At 40.8% G+C, this 15,199-nt stretch overlaps 1 long non-coding RNA gene across 1 annotated transcript in view; it reads left to right on the forward strand.

Annotated features, from left to right (window-relative positions):
* The first annotated feature begins 99 nt into the window (after positions 1 to 99).
* Positions 100 to 15,199, forward strand: part of LOC119482431 — a 30,513-nt gene continuing 15,413 nt past the window's right edge. Inside the window, exon 1 of the long non-coding RNA XR_005205424.1 lies at positions 100 to 294. This is a non-coding gene — a long non-coding RNA (uncharacterized LOC119482431). The remainder of the gene's footprint in view (positions 295 to 15,199) is intronic.

A 15,199-nucleotide genomic window follows, 5' to 3' on the forward strand; every position in this document is an offset into this window, starting at 1 on the left:
TAACAAGTCAAATGCAATGCTATCACTTGATCCCAGTCAGCACCCATTGCCTCCAGTAAACCCTTTCCTTTGTCTTTCTTTTCTTGTTTCCCCCAGTCTATAACCGTTGCACAGCGTGACTCGGAGAATGAACAACTGGCAGGGAGCTAAAACTCCCCGAGGACCCAAGATGTCAGCCCGATAGAGCCAAGATGGAGTAAGCCTTTGTTCTTCACATCAGGCTCCACTTCATCAAGTCCTTCCTGAAACTCATGATTGCCCTCCGGACCATTGGATGCTGGAAAACAGAGCAAGGTAGGTCTCGCCTTGAATTAATTCACCCTACAAGGTCAGTCCATTTTATATAAGGGTGAAAGTGGGAGGGGGGGGGTCGATCAGTTTGCATCTTTAAGTACAAGATGCCTGTTAAAAAAACGGTTTTGTGCGTAGGCAAGAATAACTTATTTAGACTCATTGATGTAGGAAAAGGCTCAATAGAAAGGAAACTTTATGATTTATTAATATCTTTCCACATCTTAGATGGCTATGCTACCCTTGTTGTAGAGCAAATAAACTGTCCTTGTGGTGCGAGAGGCATAATATATCTTGTAAACTATATAGGTTACTACACAAGCTCCACTAGATTCTGTAACTCAATGCATCAGCCTTTCTGAAAAAGTGAAGCGTATTGTTGGGGTTTACTGTCCATAATCTCACACAAAGCGGTCTCCACTATAGCCGTTGCTATAAAAGATTTAAACCTCCGTGATTTTAACAAAGTTAAACAACGATTATAGAAAAAAACTACAAGCTCGGCAGCGTGGGTACTTTCGTTTTACGGGACTTCGGCAACATCCATAAAACTCACTCAATTTCAGTTATTAGCATAGTTACAAATAATGTCATAATACTGGCATTTCTAACTTTGATACAATATCTGGAAAAATATTGATATTTGATACCACTTTAAATACTTCCGGGAAAAATGTACACAACATTGAGGGCATAAAATTGTAGATTTTTTTATTAGAAGATAAATAGCAGTGTGTGTGTGTGCGTCGACTCGCTGACGGAAAGAAAAGAAGAGGGAGCAGAAAGCACAGCTGGTACATGTGTATTGAAACAGTTTCAAATATTCAGTATCGATATGTATCAATATTTAACACTAGTTACAAACGTCAGTGGGATTTTGAATGAGGTTTTCTGATTTCTGGAAGTTCCAGTTTCACTTCGGCTCTCTGTGGCATAACTTTACAGAATAGGAGTAAATGCCGTCTCTGCTGTCTCTGACTCTAGTGGAAAGAGAGATTTTTATACCTTTTAAATCGCATATTTAAATTTATTAAATCTAAAAAGGAATTTATTAAAATGAGCTAATGAGTTAAAACGGACAGGAAAGCTTCAGAAGAAACGATAACATATTTTGTGTTGATACTTTTCCCCGCAACATTTAGCGTGCAGTATTTACTGTAGTTGTTTTTTTATGATTCTGTAAGGTTTGTGCACAGTTTGGTGAAAAACATTGTGTCTGTAGTTACTGCTCTCTGCCTTTTTAAGGCAGTGTAGGCCTGTGAATCATCTATTATGGGGGATATACTGTAGTGTTCATGGCTTGGGCGCTATAACAAGATTATCGCTCAACATGATATTCGTCGGCCACAATAATGGTCGTCACTTCTCCGCGATAACAGAACGATGGTTTCTATCCATACAGTTGAAAAAGCCAGTTTCAAGGAAATGGTGAATACTGGTACATTAGATCGCCAATATGACTTACTAAGCCGCAGACACTTCAGGAAGACAGCAAGGTTTCCTCCATTGTATTGCAAGCCCGGCAGCCCGCTGGGACTAAGTTGACCCACGTTGGTCTATTCATTGGGGATTTATGTATGTTTAAAGAATAAGTCAGTGCGTTGGTTGTGTGCTTAGCGTTAGCGAGTGTTGGTGTGTGAGGTTGAGAGAGAGAGAGACAGACAGAAGAGGCGCACGTTGTGTTCATTTACTAGGAAATTCATGCATTTATTTGGGGTGACGAGACTCCGTTTCCGCCAGCCGTGAAGTGTACGAGAGGACAGAGAGAGAGAGACAGAAGAGGCACACGGCACATGTTGTTTGTTTACTAGACAGTTCATGTGTTTTTTGGGGTGACGAGACGCCAGCGAGGAGGCCCGGGACGTTAGCAAGTGTGTGAAAGAGAGACCTGAGACATCCATAAGGCAAAAAAAAAGGCAAAAAGCAGACATCAATGTTGATAAAGGTGTTATTTAATAAAACTAACCTCACCAGTTGATTCAGCTGATGTATTGATCCCAGCATGCCCTGGTGTAAAATAGAGCTTACTGCCTATATATTGTCGGTGGATATATAGGGGAATTTCAATATTGCTCAACCCTGTAGTGTACGTTTGTGATGTGATTCCTTTCTTAAATGAAGCGTATAATAGACAATAATAGATAAAGATAAATACTGAATGTTGTTTAGTGATCATTCGTTTCTGCAAAACAGTCTGAAACAGCAAGCTCTTGGAGTAAAGCAACTTTGTGACCGACAGCTAACCCAATATTATCTGAATTGTTGAGAGTTGAAACAGGAGGGCAAAATGAGAGAAAGAGGATGAGAGACACAAACAATGTAGTCTTTCCCACTCATGGACCCTCAAATCATCTCACGTCAAAAAAATAAATCCACAGGAAGAATCATACATGGACGGATGTCCCCTTGGGGAACATTTCACAGTTCGGACGTGAGAAAACACTGAGATGTATTTGATTGATGTTTTTTTTCTCTGCAATTGCAAAATGAGAAAGACGCAGATTAAAGCCGTTCATTGAAGCCTTTTGTTGTCGACGTTCGGAATATCAAATCCCCGTGTTACAGATTAGAGTTATTCCTTTGAAGTGACAAAAAAGATATTTCATGATCAGAAGGGAGATTAATTGGTTGCTGCCATCTTAAGAAATCCTCATTAAGGGGAGCCGCTGAGATATTAATTGGTGCAGTAGTGGTCCATTAAATTGTCTGTTTTTACACTGTCATTCATTGTGTAAACTGTTTTTGCCCACATCTCTGGGAATAATACTCCATCAGTTGCAGAGTCTAATTTAACCTTTGTTGTATAATAAACAAAGCTATTGTTCGCGAGATGAAAGTTTGATCCATACAGACATTAATGAGAGTCTATCTTCTCATCTAAAGGCAGCAGTTTTTTTTCGTGCGATTAATTTGCATGTCAATATATTTTTTCCGAACTGTTGTTTTTGTCATGAATACTTTCACACAAAATGCGAATATTACGTGGTGAAAAAGCAAAGCAATTTTTTTCGGCACAAAGTAGATTTTCGGAGTTTTCGCACCACAAATAAAGGCATCAATCAATCACATTGTGTGGAACGGATTGAGTTGCGCCTATATTTATGAAACAACAACACAGAGGCTGTAGTCCGAACTAGGACGGCAAACTTTATTACTCCTTTAAACCTACACAAAGGCAGCACAGACCAGATACACTCCTTCCATTCTTACCTTTCACAATAAAAGCCCTAGAAAATGTATTATTCGCAGTATTTCGCATTTCCGTGTCATTTAATCTTCACGTCCCTGGTGTGTAAAGGCCTTAAAGGGGCTTATTACGGGACAGGGAGCATTGCCTCTCAACGGCTCTCAACACGGTGACGGATCGCAGCTAACGGTGGCTAAACAGTGCAAAAAACGGCAAAAGGGCTGACGGAGATAACAGTGGAACCGGAGGGTGGGTGCTGTAACCGCAGTATGAGAGCAGAGCGGTGGCTGTGAACTAGCCAGTGGGGCACGCTCACATGCACAAAAGCACGCGCGGCCGGCCAGCTATGTCAACAAAGTGAGGAGAAGCTTAGATTACAACACACACAGAGGGAGAGTGACTTCATTCTCTGCTCAGGTAGACGATACTCCTCTATATCTTTACATAGAAAATAGCTGTTTGCTGATCAATTAATGCTCTAGATATTGAATTTAGCACCTTTAACTCTCTGCAAGAAAGCAAATAAGCATATTTCCAAAATGTTGAACTATAGATCTCGAACTTTCTGACAATGGAATGGCTGCTAAATCTAAGTTTTTGTCATTTTTCGTTCATATTCTTAGTTGAGAGTACCCGTTTAATCTTCATACATCCCACTGTATGCAAACGTATGCTCACCTGCAACTGTAATAGACATTGTAGTTGAAATGGCAGAACACAATTTCGCGTCCCCCCACCTCGATTTGATCACCTCTCTTCTCTGAAGGGCGCCCACATTAGAACAAACTTAGATTGCTCCCCTTTTTCTTTTTTCCCCTGTACAGTGTGTAAGTAATCAATTCAATAGGAATTTGCTTGACCTTGGTTCAAAGAGAAATATCTGTTTTTTCTCTCTGAAACAAAAGAGAAAAGAAAATGAGGCACAACAGAAACATAACATCCTTTCTTCTTTCTACAACTAACCTTCAGGCAATGGCGAATGTATAATGTATCGTTAGTTAATGTATTCTATAAAGAACTTTCTCGGTTAAAGTGAAAAGGGTGAAAAGAAAAAATGCAATAGTAGGTGATGTGAGAATTAGTTTTTTACATCGTCGGAAATCTGAATGTAAATCGAAAGGCGAGTTAAAAGGAAAAGAACAGCATGTTGGCTTCAGCATGAAGTGTGTTCATCCTTTATGAAGCCATTAGACGCGGTGTGTTGATGCATATCTTTTTTTGGTATGCCAACATTAATTATAGACATCAATTCATTAATATTCATCTCTGCTTCAAGTCGCCCCAATGGTAGCCAAGGCCACCTGTTTCTGTGATGAAGATTGGATTAGGGTCGGGAATAGCACTCGGTGAAGACGCGGGCGTTTTTCTTTTGGCAGCCGTGCGAAACAGAACAGACTGTGTTAATCCTGAACGTCCAACCTCATTCAAACGGTCATTTATCACTCCGACTCTCAAAATCTCAAAGTGAAAAGGACCTGTATGTATCATATGGATTATACGTGAGGCAGACATAATGGCTGTGTGTAAACACCAGACACTCATTGTATGCTTGAAAAAGAAAGAGTGACTGAGTAGAGATGTGGTGTGCTCGAACTCCCTTAATTCAGAATTAATCTTAAAACGAACAATGGCAAGGACAGACAGAGCTAGACAAAGAAAAAGAAGGGGAAGAGAAGTGAGTCATAGGTAAACTGAAAAAGAATAAGAGGAGGAATCAAGTAACCTTGCCAAAGCGAGGCTTAGGCAAGCATTATATTTCCCTTCTTTTGAGAGAAGCTGCTATTTGATAATTCTGCTACTCACCATGCAACAATGGCCAAGAATGGTCAGATAGAAATGTATTAATACTACCATATTAATATAGAATAAATAGAAACAAAGCATTCCCCTTCTACGATTTGTAAAATACAGTTTCTTTTCCCTCCATTTACTGCCAACTCACGAACACAACGGCATTATTGGAAGAGATTAGTCGTCACCTGACCACAGTCGCCCTGCCCTTGGCCCCCCGACGGTGGCTTAGCGGAAAGCCAGCATAATTTGCCTGTTAATGAAAAGGTCGCCAACTGTAATATTATGCAGGAAGGCTGTCCGCTACAGTGGTAATTTGTGCAAACATATCAGAGTTAATCAGGAGAAAGAGCCTGCAGAGCAGCAAAAAAAAAAAAAAAAAGAGAGAGAGAGAAAGAAAGAGGCAGGGAGAAGTCCCAGTGAAGCAACAGAATTTCACTGATGGATGATTTTCAGAAGGGCAGGGACAGTATCCAGGTAGGCCACACATGGAGTGTGCGGACCTGTGACGTCAGTCGACTCTTGAATTGTACCATTTATAATACATTATCTGCAGCTTCTCTGTGTAAATATGAAAAACTGTAATGGTCAATATAGTTTATAAAACCCAACTGTACCAAACTATCCAAAATGACATCATTTCGTAGCAATGTTCTCAGTTTAAAATGTCTAAACACATACAGTATGGCGACGATAGTCACAGTTCATACACTCATACCCCTAACCTTTTGCCCACCCACCTTGATGCAGTGGCTAAAGAGGTAGACGGCAGTTAGCCTAAGGGGATTTCCCTCCCTGCTCATTTCCCTCATGCCTGGTTATGTTGTCTTATGTATGGGCATGATGTATTCACCCTGTCGCGCCTACCTGTCCCCATGGAATCAATGGGCCATGGACTCGTAAACGTACAGTAGTAGTCAACGCAGTAGTATGCCACTCTGCATTCATCCCGTATATTATACATGAGTACTACAGGGCCGCTTCAAGAGTGTCTCTTGAATGGTACTACAGTAGAACAGTTATATAAACGTGCTTGTTAAATGGCTTCTGTCCAGACTGTTCTCTACTCTAATATTTCTTTGCATAACAACATAATCTGACAAAAGTGACATAGGAAAAAAAACACAATGGGCCCCAAATAAAACACGCAAGTACAAGAAAAAGCTGTTCATATGAACGCTATTTTCCTTTTTGATCGTACTGTATCTCACGTCATAGATGGTCGCATCATACTAGGGCTGGGCGATATGTCGATACATATCGTCAAGTGGTATGAAAATGTCTATTGTTTATATTTTTTCTATATCGTTTCTATCGTAATGTCGAAAAAGTAACGGCCGGACATCGTTATGGCAATATTTACCTTATTTGGACGAAACTTTACGCTCCTTGCATGTGGGAGCCAGAGCGGAGCTGGAGCGATCAGCTGTATTGCTTCAAAAGGGCACAACATGCGGAACATTTCTCAGACTCAGCCTCATAAATTATTATGGGCCTTAATGTCTGCCGCCTGTCCTCTAAAATGTATTTAACAGCTGTTTTTGATTCATATTACATTGCCGTCCCCTTTGTTCAGATAAGATAGAGGTGAGGCCTGTATTTATTTATTTTTTCTCTATAATTTCGCTCCAAATTGTTATATTCATTTTGCACTAAAGTTTGTAAAAGACGAAATACTCTACTTTTCATTTGTCAAGTATTTCATTCACACAGGTGTATACAAAAATAAGCTTTACCTTGTGGTTATTTATCTATTTATTTATTGAATTACCAAAAAAAATGGTATCGTTATACATATCTTTATTGAGATATGAAATTACTTATTAAAATTGGCCGTATCGCCCAGCCCTACATTGTACCGTAAATATTAAAAGCCACTTTTGCTGAAAACTAAGACAGGATTGATGAGCCGCTGTAATCAGACATCTCCTGCGTAAACAGCAGAATACTGAATTATAAACCAACCGGTCTGATGTGTGTAGAGGTGTGCTCGGTTATTCTGTAGCGGTCTGGTGTTATTTGCACATGATATAATCAAGGTAAACACGGTAGAAGGTTGCGTGTAACGCGTAATGGCACTGAGCTCTAACTCGGCACATCGCCAATCAGAGGCTGAAGATTTATCAACATACGTGTCCTGTTTGCTCGAAATTCTTAGTTTGCTCTTGTTTATAACATCACCAAAGTGTCAGTCTCAACAAAACTGAACACTATAAGCTCCAAAACGGCAGTATATGTTGCAATTCTATTGTATCAAATTCCATTGTTTTTAAAGGTATTCAATGAGTTCAACAAACGTGACAAATCGGAGTGATTTTGTATTCAGGGACATGTGTTGCATCCCAGAGGAGACAGTTCGCTCAGGTGGGCTACAGTGCTCAGTCTCTGAGGAGACACTCTGTGTAATTGCTTCATCACAACAACTTATTATCATGTAGTGTGTGCATACTGTATGAGGCTGGCTATGAGTATGGTTGAGTGTTCAGCTTAAAATTTAGCTAGTGCGAGTGTCGTTCTGCCGATATGATGGGGTCTCTAGGGGGTTTATTCAACCCCATCTCCATCCTTTTCTGTCTCTCACTCTGTCTCAGTATCTGTGATCACAATGAGCCTGTGTTTTGTCTCAGCTCATGTTTCTGATAACAGCTAATGAGGAATCACAATGACAGTCTCCCTGCTTGCCCCTTCAAAAATGATTCAATGAATTAATAATGAAATTCTGACACACAGCAAAAAGGGTGTGAGCATTGGGGAGTGAACCTCACCTAGGATAATAAGATACCTTCATCTGTTTTGATAAACATGTCTGCTTGTGTTTGTTACGCATGCTTATCATGGTGTGTGTCAGTGGTGGTATTCCGATCATTTACTTAAGTAAAAGTATATACTCGACCCTGTCAGTTGCTCGCTCTACCCGGTCAGTCGCTTGCTAGACCCAGTCGGTGACTATACTCGACCCAGCCGGTTTCTATATACTCGACCCAGTCGGTCACTACACTTGACTTAGTCGGTCGCTAAACTTGACCCAGTCGCTCGCTCGTTAGACCCAGTCCGTCGCTATACTTAACTTAGTTGGTTGCTATACACGACCCAGCCGGCCGCTGTACTCGACCCAGCAAGCCGCTATACTCGACCCAGCTGGCCGCTATACTCGAACCAGCTGGTCGCTACACCCGACCCAACCGGACGCATTACCCGACCCAGCCGGTCGCTCGCTTGAGCCAGCTGGTCGCTATACCTGACCCAACCGGTCGCTATACTTGACCCAGCCGGTCGCCATACTCGACCCAGTCGGTCGCTCGCTTGAGCCAGCCGGTTGCCATACTCGACCCAGTCGGTCGCTCGCTTGAGCCAGCCGGTCGCTATACCTGACCCAACCGGTCGCTATACTTGACCCAGCCGGTCACTCGCTTGACCCAGTCCGTCGCCATCCTCGACCCAGCCGGTCGCCATCCTCGACCCAGCCGGTCGCCATCCTCGACCCAGCCGGTCGCCATACTCAACCCAGCCGGTCGCTATACTGGACCCAGCCGGTCACTATACTTGACCCAACCGGTCGCTATACTAGACAGCCTGTCTCATACTGGACCCAGTCAGTTGCAAATTCTAATACACCAAATTTGGAGATACATGTTTTTTTCTGAGAAGGAAGTTTTTGAAAAATTGTAATCTGAAAAAAACTATACCCATAGTTATCAGATAGACATAGTGGAGTAAAAAGTAAAATGTTTGCCTCCGGGATGTAGTGGAATAGAGTATAAAGTTACATAAAATGTAAATACTCAAGTAGTACCTCAAATTTGTGCTTGAGTACAGTACTTGGGTAAATGTACGCTGGTACACACTGGTGTGTGTAAGAGATCTGTGTTCAGTGATGGACTCCCACGTGGATTAAACTGTGTGTAGCTGTGTATGAAGTGCATACAACCAATTTGGATCCACTTCCTTCTCCACATGATGATTTCTGCAAAGCTTTTATCTGCTTTGGCCCTAATAACAACAGGCAAAGCATGACTCAACAACTCAAATTAATTGCAACTCAAATCGTGACAGAACACCACTCGTGTCTCAACAATCTAATTTTTCCTCTCTTTTCCGTCATGAAACAGGTTATCGTTAGTATTTGCAAGTAATGAACACCTGGGCACCTTATAACCAGCAGTGATTGGGGACCATTTGCTGCAAGGATTCAATTAAGCATCATCAATGGTTGGCATGCCAATGTTGGCTAGAGCAGGGCTGAAATACGAGATCAAGTTTGACTGTGTCCAGATTGTGGCTGCCATGATCTACACAGAAATAAGAAAACAGTTTGACATTTTGCAAAATATCCTTATATGCTTTCATGCTAAGTGTTGGATGAGAAGATTGATACCACTCTCAAATCTGTCCACATCTGTCTGTTAAAGCTGAAGTAGGCAATATTGGAGCAAATATGATTTTAAAAAAAAGTTATCTTTATAAAACGGTTGCTATATCGTGACAGTAGTACGTGAAACAGGTACCCTGTTGGTGTCCTCCGGTACTCCTAACAGCATCTGCAAGATTTCACATACCGGAGGAAAACAAGCAGTAAGAGCTGATCTAAGGTCCGCTGTCCCACTGCCGTCTATGAGAGCCGGCTGTCAATCACTCCGACCAAACGGTCAAACTAGACAGCGCTGATCAAATATGAATTAATATTATGTTACGTTAATGCCTATTTCTCGCCTCAAATGTTTTCAGAATCATCTTGTAGTGTACGGTTTAGCTGTAAAATGAGAAAGTTTGTCACGCCGCCGCCATTGTGAAATCTGGTGAAGGAACGGCAAGTTCCGGTCACATGACCGGAGCAGAGCCAATAGGAACGCTCTCTCAATGAAATGACCTGTGATTGGTCAAAGTCTCCCGTCACGGGCTAGATTTTCTAAAGCCTGAAAACAGCCATGAGGAGGTGCAGAAGTCTAGTTTTCTCTTAGAACACTTGAATTCTAATATGCTGAAAGGTTATTATGGAATTTTTGCCCAATGATGCCAAAAATATACTGCCTACTGTCAATTTATGGTTAAAAAAAAATCCATCTACCATAACGTCTAATCTAAATTTCACAAATTAAAACATTTATTTAATCTGTTCAACAACCCAAATTGAAAAACTGTGAACTGTGAACTGTGAAGCAACCATCGGAGACTCAAGGAAGTCAGTGAAAACCACAACTTGTTGTTATTACAATTTGTTTTTTGTACGGATTAAACAAACAAATTATAACTAGTTAGCTAAGGAGATAGGCTATTCCCCCCTGCTTTTAGTCTTTATGCTAAGATAAGTTAACCATCTCCTACATGGAGCCTTATGTTTAGCGGAGACATATGAGAATGTCGTTGATCTTCTGATCTAGCACTCAAGAAAATGAATAAGCATGTTTTCCAAAATTTCAAACTGTTCCTTTAAGCTTTCTTTGTGGTATTTCTGCATAATTTGACACTACAGAGCAGATACAAGATGGTGATAGCATCTGTGAAAAGAATATCATAGATACGTATGCCTTAGCCCACTGACAGATATCGGAGGTGTTTGAAATGGAGCGTGCAGTGAATACAGCCAAGCTCCCACAGGTTTGGCAGATTGATCCAAGCTGAGAGATCAGATACCCATATGGTGATGCCTGATGCTATACTGCGCTTTCTCCGTCTCTCTCCCCACCGACACAGAGCAAACTGTCCGACAATGAGTCAGCCTTCTCCCAACAGTCAGCCATCAGGGGAGACATCAAAGGGAACTCTGAGACTTCATCAGACTCAATATCCTCTATATGCAAAACGCACAGCTGACCAAAACAAAACAGGTTAGCGCGGCCTGTATTTGAAAAGCATTTGCAATTCAAATCGCTGTCAAACTCATTCACTCAACGTAATGAGGCTCATATTTGTTGGAGCAATTTAAGTTTGTGAACTGTTGAGTGGGCTGCCGAGCCAGCAGAATCAGGTTTCTTATACTATATACTATGTCTAATAGTACAACTTGGCCTCTGAACTGCAGGGCTAGCTATTACTTAAGAACATGACTGCTGTTACACTTCCATCTCTTCCATCTCTGAACTGCTGACGAGGCTGAAAGGATCGACCTGTGCAACCAATGCTGTATTGTGTGGTCAGTTCACTGAAAGTTGCAAGCAAGAATGCATGATATTGGTGAGAATGCATGTGTTAAGAAAAGGTATGTAGATGTGATAGCAGACATTGCTGTAGGTCTCTCTTGTTGTGTTGGGCTTAATTAGACATAACACTTAAAATAGCACCTTCCCACTTGAATTAAAATATAATTCTGATTGATTACAACTTCGGTTTTATTTTTTTTTGTAGTTTTTGCCATCACTTTTACTGGCATGATAACATAGCACTCACTAAGTTGGTTAATGGAATCTGGGAATGTCATCATTAAAAATAAGGGTAACACTTTATAATAACCATCATTTATAAATGGAAACAAACAACAAAATAATAATCAATAATGTTTACTAATTATTAGTAATGTTATAATTTATTATTTGAACAGTTCATTGGTCCAGATATAACATTTTATATACTATATATATATGTATTTGTTAATGATTAACATATTATTTGTAAACCATAAAGAAATTGTTTATAAAACATCTATAAACATTACATAAATATATATTTGTAACATTTTGTTGATGGTTAATAATTGGTTTGTGAAACGTCTATAAACATTATTTGGATTGCTATTACAAGTCAGATGGGACAACAAAAACAAGCAGTCAGATGATCATATAGGTTTCAAATAAACTCAAGATCCACTCACTGGTTTGTTCTGGAGCTTTTGACCGTATGACATGGTCTTGATCAGCAGATGTTTCCTTGGTTTTCATAGAACTGTAGATGTTTAAACTTCCCCTTATCCTGAGCACTTGTAGGACTTACTATACATGTTGACTCAAAACTTGAGCTTAACAGTTCATTCTTGACCTTAGATACAGCAGTTGTCAAAACAATCTCTACTAAACGTCCACTCTCTCCACTTAAATCTTTAGTTTTCTGTCTTTACTTTTAAGCCAACATGGACGAGAAATCCTTAATCCCAAGTGCTCAGATTAATGGAAAGTTTGACCATCTCGTTCCATATAAAACTGAGCAATCAAAGGCTCCTGAACAAGCAAGTAAGTGGACCTTGACCTTTACCTTAACTGCCAATTGTAAACATCCATCACAGTTTACAGACTCCCTCATGTTTTCTGCCCCATTGGACTTCATTGTAGTGATGTTGGCGTGTTCCCAGATCTCAGCAATTACTTTGGTTATCACAATGTTATAATGACCGATAGAAATCATGGCCAACACTACAAAATTAACACCCGAGTTGTATAAACCGGAATTACCCTTTAACCCCAATCACCCCTTTCCCTGCAGTCATCAAGCTACTTTCTGCATTGGTATCGTTACTGACAACACCGTTGGGGATCGCTACATTGGATCCTGTGATAGTAAATGACAAATGAAAAGATGAGTTGATGTTGGAAACCCCACATGTACCCAGATGGCCTTTTTTTGTGTCTGTGGGCTATTTCAGTGGCTGCAACTATAAACAATTTCATGCCATCTGCTTAGTGATGGATTTGAGTCCATCTGTCTAATCAAGCATCTCTAGAAGCTTGCTCATGGTTTGCACGGAGGGTGAGAAAAAGTCAGCAGTCAAAAGATCATATGTATGTAAATTTAAATATGTACTGTATAGAGTTTATCTGGGGAATTAAATGTTATCCTAACAAGAGCCCACATTCTCCCGTTCATATGGATTGTTTAATTCAGCTGTGGTAGGCCACAATGTGCTTATATATATTATTTATACCCTGCAGGAGAGGGGGTATTCCCTTATTGTACACTATGTTACACTATAGCATATTACATTTAATGTAAACTATTTTATTCTCCCCTTCTCATATGGGAACCAGGGGAAGGTTTGTAAAGATTTTCCTAAACATACAAGCTCCAACATCCAGAAATATACACACATCCACACCTGAGAGTTGCCTGGTCTTTTTGCTCTATTCTCCATGTTAGAACAGAGCAGCATCGCAGCCTCATTTATTGGTTTCCTCTAGTGTGTTTTCAGGTTTCTACTTGGAAATTGTATTCTACTCCACCAATTGTATAACATCAGATTACGAGTCACAGGGAATACTACTCCGTCCGTGAAAACAATATTCATAACGTCCTCTGTGGCTCTGGAGGAGCTTCAAGTCTAAGAAAATAACACTAGTGATGTCAGCAGGGCAACCTTGTCACCTGGAGATTACATTTATATAGTACTAAACTGTTTCCCCCAATTACGTTGTGGCGACAAAATAGAATCCCTGCCTGGATTGCGTTAAGAGGCAAAGTTATTTTGAGTGAATGATACCCGTCCCAGGGAGGTGGTCATGGTATTAGATCTTTGGTGAAAATAAATGAATAAATGATATAAAATAATAAAAATCTGAACAATTTACTGATATTGTACACTCTGTATCAACATTTTTGAGACTGGGGGCCAAAGAGCTTCTCCTTGTCGCCTCTCTGTTTTCACGTATCTTAGGCTGTCTAAACAAATAACAGCAGAGCGCGGGGACCAATTTGTTTGGCCATCGTACCTCTGCGCTGCCTTTACTTCCCCTCACTCTGTCAGAGTTGTATGCTAATCCAACTAGCGACTAGTTCCTCCCCTCTCTGGTCTCTCTGCATGATGTTTCAATTCATAAATAAATACTTCACGGTTCTCAATTCAAACTTCAGAGCTTATCTATTGCCTCCACACGGTTCTCAACATGGCGGCTAGCAGCTATCGGTGCTAACAGCATGAACAGTGCTAACAGCATGAACAGTGCAAACAACGGCAACAGTGCTGACGGAGCTAATAGTTTTAACCGGAGGGTGGTCGCTGCGCTTTCGCGAAGACACTGTCTGTCGGGACGGCTTTATCAGCGGTAAGCGCCGTATGAGCGCAGTGCAGAGCGGCAGCCATAAGTTAGAGAGACTAGCATGCACCAATATGCACGCACCGCTGGGTCCGGCTATAAACAAAGCACAGAGAAGCTCGGATTATAACACACACAGAGGGAGAGCGGCTTCATCCTCTGCTCAGGATGCCATTACTCCATTATATCTTAACATAGAAAATAGTTGTTTTCGGCTATATTAATGCTTTAAATATCATATAGAGAACCTTTAACGTACTAAACAAAAAATGCACCTTGAGCTCATTTTAAATATCTATCAGTAATTTATGACTCCTAAATGTACTTGGAATTACTTGTGACACTGGCCTTGTTTTCAACGATTAATCTTTAATTGACCTGATATGCCAAAACATTTTTCATAAATCCTTACCTTTAAAAATAACCAGTGCTCTCAAGCTGTTTACTCTCCCAAGCACAAGGTGAGCTGAGCCAGGCATGAACTGCATCCATGATTCAGGTTCACAAGACAATTTAGACAGTGGGTGATACTGTACATATAACTGACTGCTATTCTACTCGAGTTAAGCACTTGAAAATCCTTGTATCTGTACTTCAAGTAATTCAGTTTGATGTTTTGCCCTGTTGGCTGTAGTCTTGTGTTGTTTTCTATTAATCTTTTCACCTGTGTTTGTCCCTGTAAAACATGCCTGAGTGCTCCTCTCTTCGCCTGTGCCACAACTTATCCAACCAACACCATTCACAACACCATCCTGCAGTCCTACACACACATACATGTTATGGACTGGATGACCAGACAGGTACATCCAACACATGTACACACTCACACACACACAGGTGGCTGGCTAACAAGACAGTTTGACATGTGCGAGCAGGTTTTGCTGACCAGAGGGACTTTCTAACTGACGTTAGGAGAAATCCCATAGTCATTTAACTCTTGGCCTGGCTGTTTTCACACCGGCTCTCTGTAGACTGC

Source organism: Sebastes umbrosus, chromosome 23 (assembly GCF_015220745.1).
Source record: "Sebastes umbrosus isolate fSebUmb1 chromosome 23, fSebUmb1.pri, whole genome shotgun sequence".
In the NCBI taxonomy this organism is placed as follows: Eukaryota; Metazoa; Chordata; class Actinopteri; order Perciformes; family Sebastidae; genus Sebastes; species Sebastes umbrosus.